This window comes from Arabidopsis thaliana, chromosome 3 (assembly GCF_000001735.4).
Source record: "Arabidopsis thaliana chromosome 3, partial sequence".
Classification (NCBI taxonomy): domain Eukaryota; kingdom Viridiplantae; phylum Streptophyta; class Magnoliopsida; order Brassicales; family Brassicaceae; genus Arabidopsis; species Arabidopsis thaliana.
The window spans coordinates 14,966,860-14,978,239 of NC_003074.8; the positions used below are offsets into that span (position 1 = coordinate 14,966,860).

General features: G+C 38.8%; 3 pseudogenes across 3 annotated transcripts; 2 read left to right on the forward strand and 1 right to left on the reverse strand.

Moving 5' to 3' along the window:
• Window positions 1-64: 64 nt before the first annotated feature.
• On the forward strand, window positions 65-2,197 carry AT3G42890 (annotated as a pseudogene; the record flags this gene model as incomplete). The annotated part of the gene is made up of 1 exon: window positions 65-2,197.
• A 1,552-nt stretch (window positions 2,198-3,749) lies between these two features.
• Window positions 3,750-5,799, forward strand: AT3G42900 (annotated as a pseudogene; the record flags this gene model as incomplete). Its single annotated transcript has 1 exon — window positions 3,750-5,799.
• Window positions 5,800-7,243: 1,444 nt separating this feature from the next.
• On the reverse strand, window positions 7,244-10,902 carry AT3G42910 (annotated as a pseudogene; the record flags this gene model as incomplete). The annotated part of the gene is made up of 13 exons: window positions 7,244-7,594; window positions 7,675-7,902; window positions 7,987-8,068; window positions 8,174-8,391; window positions 8,483-8,515; window positions 8,844-8,876; window positions 9,128-9,175; window positions 9,265-9,297; window positions 9,486-9,542; window positions 9,688-9,744; window positions 9,850-10,186; window positions 10,337-10,605; window positions 10,699-10,902.
• Window positions 10,903-11,380: the final 478 nt, after the last annotated feature.

Here is an 11,380-nt window from a genome sequence, read left to right on the forward strand (position 1 = left end):
ATCTAATGATTAGGATAATGTTAAAGTTTTATTAATAAGGAGATGCTAAGTTGTGGCATAAGTTATGAGTTTTAGAGAGATTAAGACTTATAGATTGTTTAGGTTTTGAGTTATTTTCCTAAGCTAATAAGAGAGTTATTTTTATAATCCTAAGTGTTCTTAATCTTATTAAACTTGAATATCTAAACTCCTTGCCAATATATTGAAAACAATTCTTCCTCCCTCTATTGCTCCAAACCAGTCTGCATTTATACATGATCGACTTATGATGGAAAATATGTTGTTAGTCTCTGAATTTGTCAAGGACTATCATAAAGAATCAATCTCTAAACGGTGTGCTTTAAAGATTGACATATCCAAGGCTTTTGACTCGGTTCAATGGCCATTCTTGCTCACAGTTCTAAAGGCAATTAATCTCCCGGATAAATTTGTTCGCTGGATTGAGCTCTGTATTAGTACATCCGCTTTCTGATCTGTTCAAGTAAATGGAAAGTTGGCGGGTTTTTTCCGTAGTGATAGAGGTCTGAGACAAGGGTGCTCTTTTTCGCCATACCTATTTTTCATTTGTATGAATGTGTTGTCGAGATTTCTTGATAAAGCGGCTGTAGACAAACAGATTGGTTACCACCCTCGTTGTAAGAACATGAGCCTCACTCACTTGTGTTTTGCAAACGACATCCAGGTTTTCTCAGATGGGAGTGCAAAATCAATAGCTAATATTCTATATTAACTTGATGTAAAGGAAAAGGCACTTCCAAAGAGTTGACACAAAAAGGACTTCAAGTCCCTGGCTAACAGAGGTCTCGGGTTTACATATAAGCTTAGAGAAGTCCACTTTGTTCATGGCAGGGTTCTTCTCAACACAAAAATGATATTCTCCAGCAGTTTCCCTTTGAAGCGGGAACACTTCCAATCACCTCATGGATTGGAGGTTTTCGTCTTTTGCAGGACGACTTCATTTGATAAAATCTGTTCTATCTAGTATCACTAGCTTTTGGTAATCCATCTTCAGGGTGCCAAGTAAGTGTATTAAGGAACTTGAAAGTCTCCTCTCTGCTTTCTTGTCGTCTGGTCCAGATTTAAGCACACGAAAGGCAAAAACTGCTTGGTTGGAGGTTTGTAAACCAATAAAAGAAGGCGAGCCAGATCTATGCTTATTATCTGAAACAAACACCGTGAGCATCATGAAACTTATATGGAGACTTGTTTGAGCTAAAGATTCTCTCTAGGCTAACTGGGTCCGAGTCAACTTGTTGGAAAATAAGTCGTTATGGTTAGTTCGTGGAAGTAGTAACATGGGCTCCTGGATGTGGAAGAAGATCCTAAAGTATAGAGACAAGGCTACTCCTCTACAAAAAATGGAGGTACGCTCAGGTTTAGAAACATCTTTTTGGTGGGATATTTGGAGCTCTATGGGGAGACTGGTTGATATTTTTGGTCCTCGTGGTTGTATTGATTGAGGTATTAGTTCTTCAAGCTCGGTGGCTGCTGCTCTTTCAACGCATCGTCGTCGTCATCATTGTAATGAAGCATTGAACAAGGTTGAGGAGGAGATGGCTTCCCTGAATCTTCGTTCTACTCAAACGGGTCGTGATATCTCTTTTTGGAAACGGAACAATGGTGCTTTTAAACACTCTTTCAGTTCAAAAGATATTTTACATGCAATACGAGTTCCTAATCCTATCTGTGAATTGTACAAGGGAGTATGGTTCCCCAACTCCACTCCCAAGTACTCATTCATAACATGGATAGCATTTCGTAATCGCCTAGCTACGGGAGAAAAATTAGTAAAGTGGAATAATGATGCTAATGGGGGTTGTTCTTTCTGCGATGAGGCTATGGAAACTAGAGAGCACATTTTCTTCTCTTGTCCATATTCATCAGCAGTGTGGTCAGCCCTTACAAAAGATTTGCTTGGTCAACTCTTTACAACAAGCTGGGAATCAATGACTGCCCTACTCACGGATCCACCAAGACCAAAAGTCCATATGTTTGTCTTGAGGTATGTTTTTCAGCTGTCTATTCACACCTTATGGAGAGAAAGGAATGGAAGGCGACATGGGGCATCGCCAATCCCATCATCTAAGCTAGCAAAACTGATCGATAAGAACGTTCAGAATAGACTTACCACTTTGATAACATCGGATCTCCCACGTATGAAGGCAGCTTGCGATATTGGTTCCAAACCCATGCTCGTTAGCAAGTTTTTTCTTTGAATGTTTTCCAAATCTCAAATTTTTAGACAGATGTTGTGTTTCTTTTAGAATGCCTAGTGGACATAGGCATTGTAAAAAGGGTGAACATAATTTAAAACCATAGAGGATGAAATATTTAAGGATCTGCGGATGAAAATTTTATAATTAAACCTCTCTCTTCTGACACACCAAAAATGGACGAAACTACCCCTATCCCCGACACAAATCTCTGTTGCCAAATAAACGATATTAGTGACATAAAATCAGAGCATTAATTGCTCGGAAATCTCTGGGTAAAGATTTCGAAAGATACAGGCGGCGTTATGGGGAAGACAAAGATAATATTAGAAAAAATGATTACACAGATATATCTCGATTTGTGGAAGTATATGTCATATGAGTTCCGCTATTTATTACCACATCTACTTCATCGTTGCCCACACAAAACCAAACAGAGCAACCTTAAAAGAGCCCTGAGAAATTTAATGCGCTGAAGAATTGAGTCTTACTGGGAAGTTTCTGGGTAACATTTCTGAGCTTCATTAAATAACAGAAGGTATTTATGTGTCGTCTTCCCGAAATCCACTTCTTCTTCCATATACTTAGTTCGATAATCGTATAATCGCTAATAAAGAATTTACGGCTATATTTTTCAGGTACATTATGACAATGGTGGTGCGTTTGGTTAGAGGGGAGTGGAGGAAGGACGAAAACGGCTGTTACGAACACGTCTCAGCTTTAGAAGTATTTTCTATGACAGTTCGTCTTAGGGAGACCGATGGTTATAACAAGGTGGTTAGCGAGGTAAAGGAAATGTTGTCTATGGCCGTTACGGACGAGGTCAAGCTAAGTTACCAGTGGCCAAAGTGGATGATGGGACCATACTGGACACGAGCTAACTCAATATACATCGTTGACGATGAAGATATGACATTATTCATGGCTATAAGGGCGGATCTCGATGAGGTACATCTACGAGTGAAAGTGATACATGGAGGAGTGGGAAAGAGTGTAAATTATTCCACGAGCCATCTTGATCTTGGAGGCATGACTGCAGAGGAGATATCAGATAATTACTGGAATTCCGCAGAAACAAGGTCAATTTGGGATAGTGCGTTAACGAGGTTGTTGACGAAGAATGTGGGTGTCGTTAACGGTAGTGCGAGTGATCTTCAACCAAGAGTGAACGAGACAGTTGAAGGACCGAGAAGGATAAACGTAAATGCAGGGATAAGGATAGAGGAACCGATAGACGCAACGCCTCTTAGAGCATCGGTACCCAAGCCGTCCGTTGACGGAGATAAACGAAAGGCATCCGCAAAAGAGAAAGGCAAAGGACAAATTATCGAGTCAACATTGCCTCTACCTGTGCTAACGACTAGTTTACCAAGTATTAATATGTTTGACGCAGCACAAGCTTCTGCAGAAGCGGAGTTTGAGGCGTTTAGAAGAACATACTTTGCGGAAATGTAGCGAGGTATGTGTGCTACAGAGATGACCCTAGGAGGACAGCAAATGGGGGCAGCTGAGGCAACCGCGGGAACAAAAACGGCTAGAACATTGGATTATGAAGGGGACGTTATTTTCATGGGGAGGTTGTTCAAAAACAAAGATGACTGTTGCACAAAATTGGCAATTCATGCGATTCGCCGCAAGTTCCACTTTATTCGTGCGATTCGCCGCAAGTTCCACTTTATTCATGCGAAATCATGTCCAACCATGGTCATCGCGGTCTGCGTGGGGAACACTTGCCCGTGGCGGGTTTATGCAACCAAATTAGTAGATAGTGATCGGTTTGAAGTGAGAACGACCATACTGCAGCACACCTCCAGCGTGGACGCAAGAGGCAACCTCTACAAGCAAGCGTCAACAAGTAATAGGAAAGCTAATGAGAACACGGTATGTTGGGGTTGGAAGAGGACCTAGACCTAATGAGTTAAGGAAAATGCTGAGACAAGAATTCAGCCTCAATGTTTCGTACTAGAAAGCGTGGAGAGCAAGAAAGATTGCTATGGACAATACTATGGGGTCGGCAATGGGGAGTTTTGCATTAATCCAACCATACTTCAAACTACTGATGGCAACGAACCCAAACTCAATTCCCGCGCTAGAAACAGAAACGGATAATTTGGGAGTTATCTGTTTTATGTATCTGTTCTTTGCATCAAACGCGTCGATCAAGGGGTATGCTTACATGATAAAAGTTGTTGTAATCGATGGGACTCACTTGAGGGGCAGGTATGGAGGTTGTCTTGTGGCTGCGAGCACTCAAGATGCAAATTTCCAATGTTTCCCACTAGTCTTTGGAATTGTTAATAGTGAAAATGACGAGGCGTGGACCTGGTTCATGAACAAGCTAAGTGACTTTGTCCCTGACGACCCAGACCTGATCTTCGTCTCGGACCGGCATACCTCCATCTACGCAAGTATTAGAAAAGTACATATTAACGCGATACCAAATTTATTAGTGAGTAATTTCTATAATAAAGGTAAATATATTGTTAGTCCAAATATGATATATTAGTTAGGTAACATCATCAAAAGATGTGTTTGATTAGAGCATGTTAATCAAATCGTTAGCAAGTAATAGGGTACACGGTTAATGTTTGTCTTATTATTTATTATATGCAGGTGTATCCCATGTCCTCGCATGCAGCTTGTGTGGTTCATTTGAAAAGAAACATTATCGCATTCTTTAAAAACGAAACTATAGGAAGTCTAGTATCAACCACGGCGAGAGCGTACCGCTTATCTGATTTTAACAAAATATTTACGGAGATACGAGCAATGAACGGCCCATGTGCTGACTATCTAACCGGAATTGGTTTTGAGCATTGGACACGATCTCATTTTGTAGGGGAGGGATAACGTCATGACAAGCAACATCGCAGAGTCTTTGAACAACGTGTTGACCATGTCAAGAGACTATCCGGTGATCTCGATCCTAGAATCTTGGAGAACAACTTTGGTAACATGGTTTGCACTTCGATGGGAAGCAGCTCAGATGGAAGATAACATATTACCTCCAAAGATAAATGACATGGTTATAGAGAACTTTGAAAAAGGGGCAGGTTATGGAGTCTTGAAAATAGGCGACGGTCTATATGAGGTTAGAGATATGGTGAATTGCGGGTACGCCGTAAATCTGTGGGAAAGAACGTGCACATGCCGCCAGTTCCAGCTACTTACCATACCATGTTCTCATGCAATCGCTGCGGCAATCAGAGAAGGGGTCAAAGTTAACTCAATGGTTGGGGTACACCACACCGTCCACAACTACGTTTAGAGTACAAAGAATTGATTATGCTAGTACCAGATATGGCAACGCTAGCACCATCACCAAATGATGTCGAAGGAGGAAAGCTAGCACCACCCTATGTGAACAACCACCGGGGAGACCAAGGAAAAGAAGGATATTTTCACGTGGTGAATTCAAGGTAATTTTACCGTTACAGGCTAATAATGTGTATATCAATAACATGGTGTCGGGATATTTTACATATGTTGAAAGTTTTGTGAATTTGTGATCAGAGAAAGTCGAGTAAGCGCTGCACACGCTGCCGTTCAGTTGGCCACAACCGAGCAACATGCAAGGGACCAATGACGGTAACTACTCGAAAAGACACCCTACTTAAATACATAAAAACACCCGGTTACCTTTGCTAATACCTAAGATAACACACATGAACCTTAGGATGAAGGGGAATGCAAGTTTTTTGGCGGAGGGAAAACGGATGGATGACGATGGGCAAAGAAAGCCTAACGTGAGGTTTTATAAATAAGGAAAATGACGCTGGTAGAATATTTTTGTTTGTAGAGAATGCGGATTCTATTGGCCTAGCATGTATAATTATCGAAGCAATACCCATTCGTAGCGTGATGTATGAATGATAACACCAGTTAATGTTTAATTATCCTTTAGCAGCATTCGACCATATCTAATTAGTAATGTAGAAACTTCATTAGACATTAAGATGTTTCTTAGTAAATAACATATTTATAAGTAATAGCTTATAAAAACATATTTATTGTTCAAGAAATAAAAGGGTAAGGTAGATAGTATAACAGAAAGTAAAATATATTTTCCAACTAAACTTTCTTTCTTCTGGAGAATACTTACATTGTTAATATATTAATTATCGGATACCTAGAATTAGGGAAAGCAAACAAACAATTTCTCTTAATATATTACATTCGTAATAAATTAATTATCGGATACCTAGAATTAGGGGAAACAAACAATTTCTCTTAATAAGTAATTACATACAGAAACTCACTTATCGAGATGATTCTAACTACTTATCGAGATGAGTCTAATTACTTATCGAGATGAGTATAACTATATCGGTGCCATATAGTTAGATATTTGTTTAAATACTGTTACCAACTTTAAGGCATATACTTGCATAGTAGTAAACTAATGAACAATGTAGTAACTTCATTAGACATTAAACATTTTTTTATTCAACATCATATTTTATAATATTATCTAGGTAAGAACTAACTTACATGGTATAACTTACAATGATAAGATTTGGATTACAAGATACCGAGAGTTTTGCAAAACAACCAATTTGTCTACATAAATATTGTCGTATAAATGAACCATAAATTATTGAACTTAACCTAAATCCAACAAGTAAATAATTAACATCTTTGATAAGTCCGTACTATTATTATCACATAACTTAAAATATGATTAAATAAATTTCCACAATACAAGGGAACAAAATAAGAATAATTAAAATCTTACCGAGTAATTGTATAATTAATGTATAACCAAATTGTTGGCATTAGAAAGTAACTTGATAGGGGTATATGAGAAAAAAATAAAATGTAGGAGATAACTTTTACAGTGACACTTAACATCTTTAGGAGTCAAATTTAATAAGCCCATAATAAATTTATTAGATAACTTAAATTATGTCTAAATTAACACATTAAAAGGGAAATAATTAGAATTATAAAAAATCCACAACAAAACAAATTTAAACAAAGTATTAGGAAGGGATAAGTTTATATCGCGATAATAAAGTACTTGGTGGATATTAGGAACGAAAGTTATATGGGAAAACTAAGGGGGCGAGAATGAAGGCAGACACAAGTTTTTTGGTTTGGGTTTCAATGCAATCAGGTGAAAACTCCAGACAGTCATCCATACCACCAACAATATGGGCATGAATCAGGAAAATGGTCATCAAGCCAGCGTCAACATGGTCAATCACTTGCTGGATGCATAAAGACCTTTCAACTGAGTATGGAGTAGGTAAGAGCTGAGTCATGGTTGGATTGAGAGCCGACTGTCTGAACAGAATAGGAAGCATCCCGGAGAGTGGTTCGAGAGCCGTCTTGAGGCTGGCATCAATGCGCAAATGAATGTTACAGTCGAGAACCATTATCTTAGCACAATTGAGATCAACACATAAGGCTACCCAATGTTTTTTTTATCGAAATGGAATGGCAAATAGAAGTAATCAACATCCGTGAAAAGCTGAAGGCGGTCAAAGTCGCCATCACCAGCTATCGCATCAACCAACGACGTAGTAAACTGAAAATCTTGAGGAACATGAGCTTTGCAAAACTTGGGATACAGGTGGCATAGTTGAGAGATAAACTTGGCATCAAGAACATCCACACGAAGTTTGTTGCCATCGACCTCACCTGTCTGGAGGACATGCCTGCTAAATTTTAACAAACCGTCCATCACCTGCAATAAGGCCAAGACATCACAATATTGTCGATGTTAATATAAAAATTATCTGGTAACACTGAGAATAGTGCGATAGACGACCTTGTTAGTAAAGGTTTTTCTGTCAACAAACTCCAGGATATCCTTGTTATTCATAGTAACATCACCGACGAGAGCGATTGAACTATAAAACGGTACCAAAATTGTTATATGTCATTGATAAGTGGGAAGGACGAGATAAGTAGTTAACACAAAAGAGACCCAACAAACAGTAAGCCGAGAAAAATACCTGATTGCTTTAAGTTTCTTTAATGAACAGTTAAAACGCTCTTTAGGATCTAAAGATGCAGTTGCATTGGGAGATGGATGCCCTACCAACAACTTGGTTTTCTTGTCAAACTGGAACCGAGCATCCAGTTTGCTAGAAATGTTTCTCTTCCTTTTACTCCTTCGTCCTCCGTGATTAGCGACAACAGAATTTTGGGTTTGCACACCTGTTTTAGATTCCTAGTAAACGATAAAAAATTGTTTATGCGAGCGACGTAAATCTATAAGGGTAAAACCATATTTATCAATCAACAAAGAGAATCCATTTTACCGGGATGGTGAGAGGTCGATCTCTTTGAGAATCCTATTAAACGAAAACAATTTGTTTAAACGATAGAAACAAATAAAAACGGTTAATAACAGACTTATCGAACAAACAAAAAAATGACATTTTACCTGAATGCCCATAGGTCGATCTGTTTGTGATTCTATTAAACGATAACAAATTGTTTAGACAATAAATTCATTTTTATATGGGTAAAACATGCATGTAAATAAAATAAAATTTTTTACCTACATCGCTTGAGGTCGATCTTTGTTACTAGCCAAGTTCTGTAATAGATAGTAACAATATTATGTAATAGTTAATTAAATATCACGGTAAACCTTATATGTGTGAAAATTTTACTAACTTCGTCTTCTCCTTCGGCTAGAAGCTTGGGGTCCTATAGTCAGAAAATAGATTCTGATTATCAACTACATGTACAAACTAAATTGGGTTTGAAACTTGAAATTAATCAACAACATTGACGTTGACAGCAATCCTAACCATAAATCAAAAAAAAAAAAACTTCTCGATAATTCTTAGTCGGTAACAAAAATATTAACTAAATTACATATATAATACCCGAAACTAATAAGAGTAAATTGTTACTAAATTACAAATCAGCATGCTTAAGAGTGAAGTATTGTTTACCTCATCATCATCATTGTTACCGCCACCGAGAACTTTTCCGGCGGAGTCCTTTGATGCATGCAATTATTATCCAAAAACCATTCTTACGACGCCCACATTTACCGGGGAAAAAATAAATAGCTAGTGAAAATGTTTACCACGACATCACAATTGTTTCCGGCGCCATTAACCTCTACCCCCCCCCCCTTCTTTTGATGCCTGCAATGGGAATAAATCCATCAACTTTGAGGCCGAACAATACTTAGCGGGTAACAAACACTCTTAAATATATAATATTAATAATATACGGTATTGATAATATTGTAGGATTATTAAATAACATATCATCATGTCAAAAACCAAGTTATGCAACTTTTACCTCATCGTCTTCACCGTTTCCGTCTCCATTAGACTCTACACCACCATCTTTTGATTCCTGCAAGTATACACCAATTATAAATGATGTATAATAATTATATTAGCTTCTAAACTTGAAATTAAACAAAAAAAACTTTCTCCTAACTCACATAACCCGCTAAAGCTATAAAAACTAACTAAATATTATCAGTTAATTTGATTACCTCAGCATCGCCATGGTTACCAACTTCCTCAGGGTCGACGCCCATAGTTTTTGGTCCCTATAACCAAAAGAAACAAAAAAATATTTACCCCATAACATAAAAAGTAACATTTCTAGTAGTTAGTTAGTTACTAACTGGTGAACTAACCAAATAATTTTCTACCTCACACCCTTGAAAAGATTGACCAACCGCCGCCTGAGACCCACTACAATCACCAGGGAAACACCCTTTGTAATATGAAGCTATCACATCAACATAATTTTCAAGACCAAATCCTTTGTCGGGAGCTTGGGTGTCGCGATTAGAATCTTTGTCAAGGCGGGAAGAACGACAAACCAACGGACGGACAGGAAAGAGAGTGTCAAAGTCATCGTCTTCATCAAATATGGGTAGAGGATTATTACGGGGAGCAGGCACGTGTTTCTCTTTCCTAATCACTGCAGGAACTTCTTTCCCATTGTTAGCAGGACCGTCTTTCCCATTCTCATCCGAGACCAGTCTATTTGAAAGAAACCAATCGGTAACGCCTTTCATTATTTTTTTTGTACTGGGCAGCGAACTTAGCATCTAACATTCAGGATAGCGCGCCCATGTCAACCGAAACAACCGTTTCATCTTCATCCGTCAATGATTGATGGGTCCTTCAAACCCAGTTAAATTTTTTGGGAGTCTGCCCTTCTTAGAAGCTTTTCTCCCACGACCACCTTTCGAAATAGCGTTCCTTTTATGTTTCTTGGGTGCTACAACAATTTCAGATGGGACGCAACCACCAGGAAACATATCATTGTTGAACTTGGAACCTTTGGACGCCAACTTCACCATTGCGTCAACACGGGGGTCAACTTCGTCAACTGCCCAGGAAAGATCTTGGGCGGGATCAAGAACGACATCGGGACGGATGATGGGATCAACACGGGTCTGCGTAATAACACAGTAACACAAAACATTAAATAGTATCCGGTATTCAATAGTTTATCACCTGACATTTAGCGTCAAGATCTTTGGCGTTACCGAGTTTAAACGGAACAATCTGATGGGGTTTAGTTCAACAGTCACTTCATCAGACTCAGACCTACCCGTCTCTTCCGATACAGGACCTTCTTGAATAGCAGGAGCGGCTTGAAGAACAACAAGCTGAAGGACGTACAATAGACCTTGAACTGCTAAAGATGTGGTTGTGAGCTGTTCTATTTCTCTCTCTTTGATGGACTTCATCGTCATCTCAAAAGTCAAACAACCCCAAGGATAATTAAGAAACGAAGTTAGGTTTTCGGACATCTCGGCGTGCTCTTTGACAATTTTCGAATAATGTGATGTTGGCAGGAGATATCCGTCAAAGAGCGCTGATAACACTATATTTTACTCATTTTAGGCTTGTATTTATCATCATTTATCTTAGTGATTACTCATTGTTTCATATCATTTTGCATCACATTTAGCTTATTTTGCACACTTAGGCATTTAGGATCATCTTGCATACATATTGCATATTTTGGTGTGTTTTCAGGTGCAGAAGGAGCTTACAAGGATTCTACTCGACCCTCTACTCTATCCAACCAGGAGGGAAGCAGCGGAGCATTCTACTCGACCAGTTCACTCGATCCAGGCAGCCTCAAAGGAAGCAGCAGATCGATCTACTCACCCCTCCTACTCGATCCTCTACTCGACCCATTTACTCGACCAAGGGCGACCT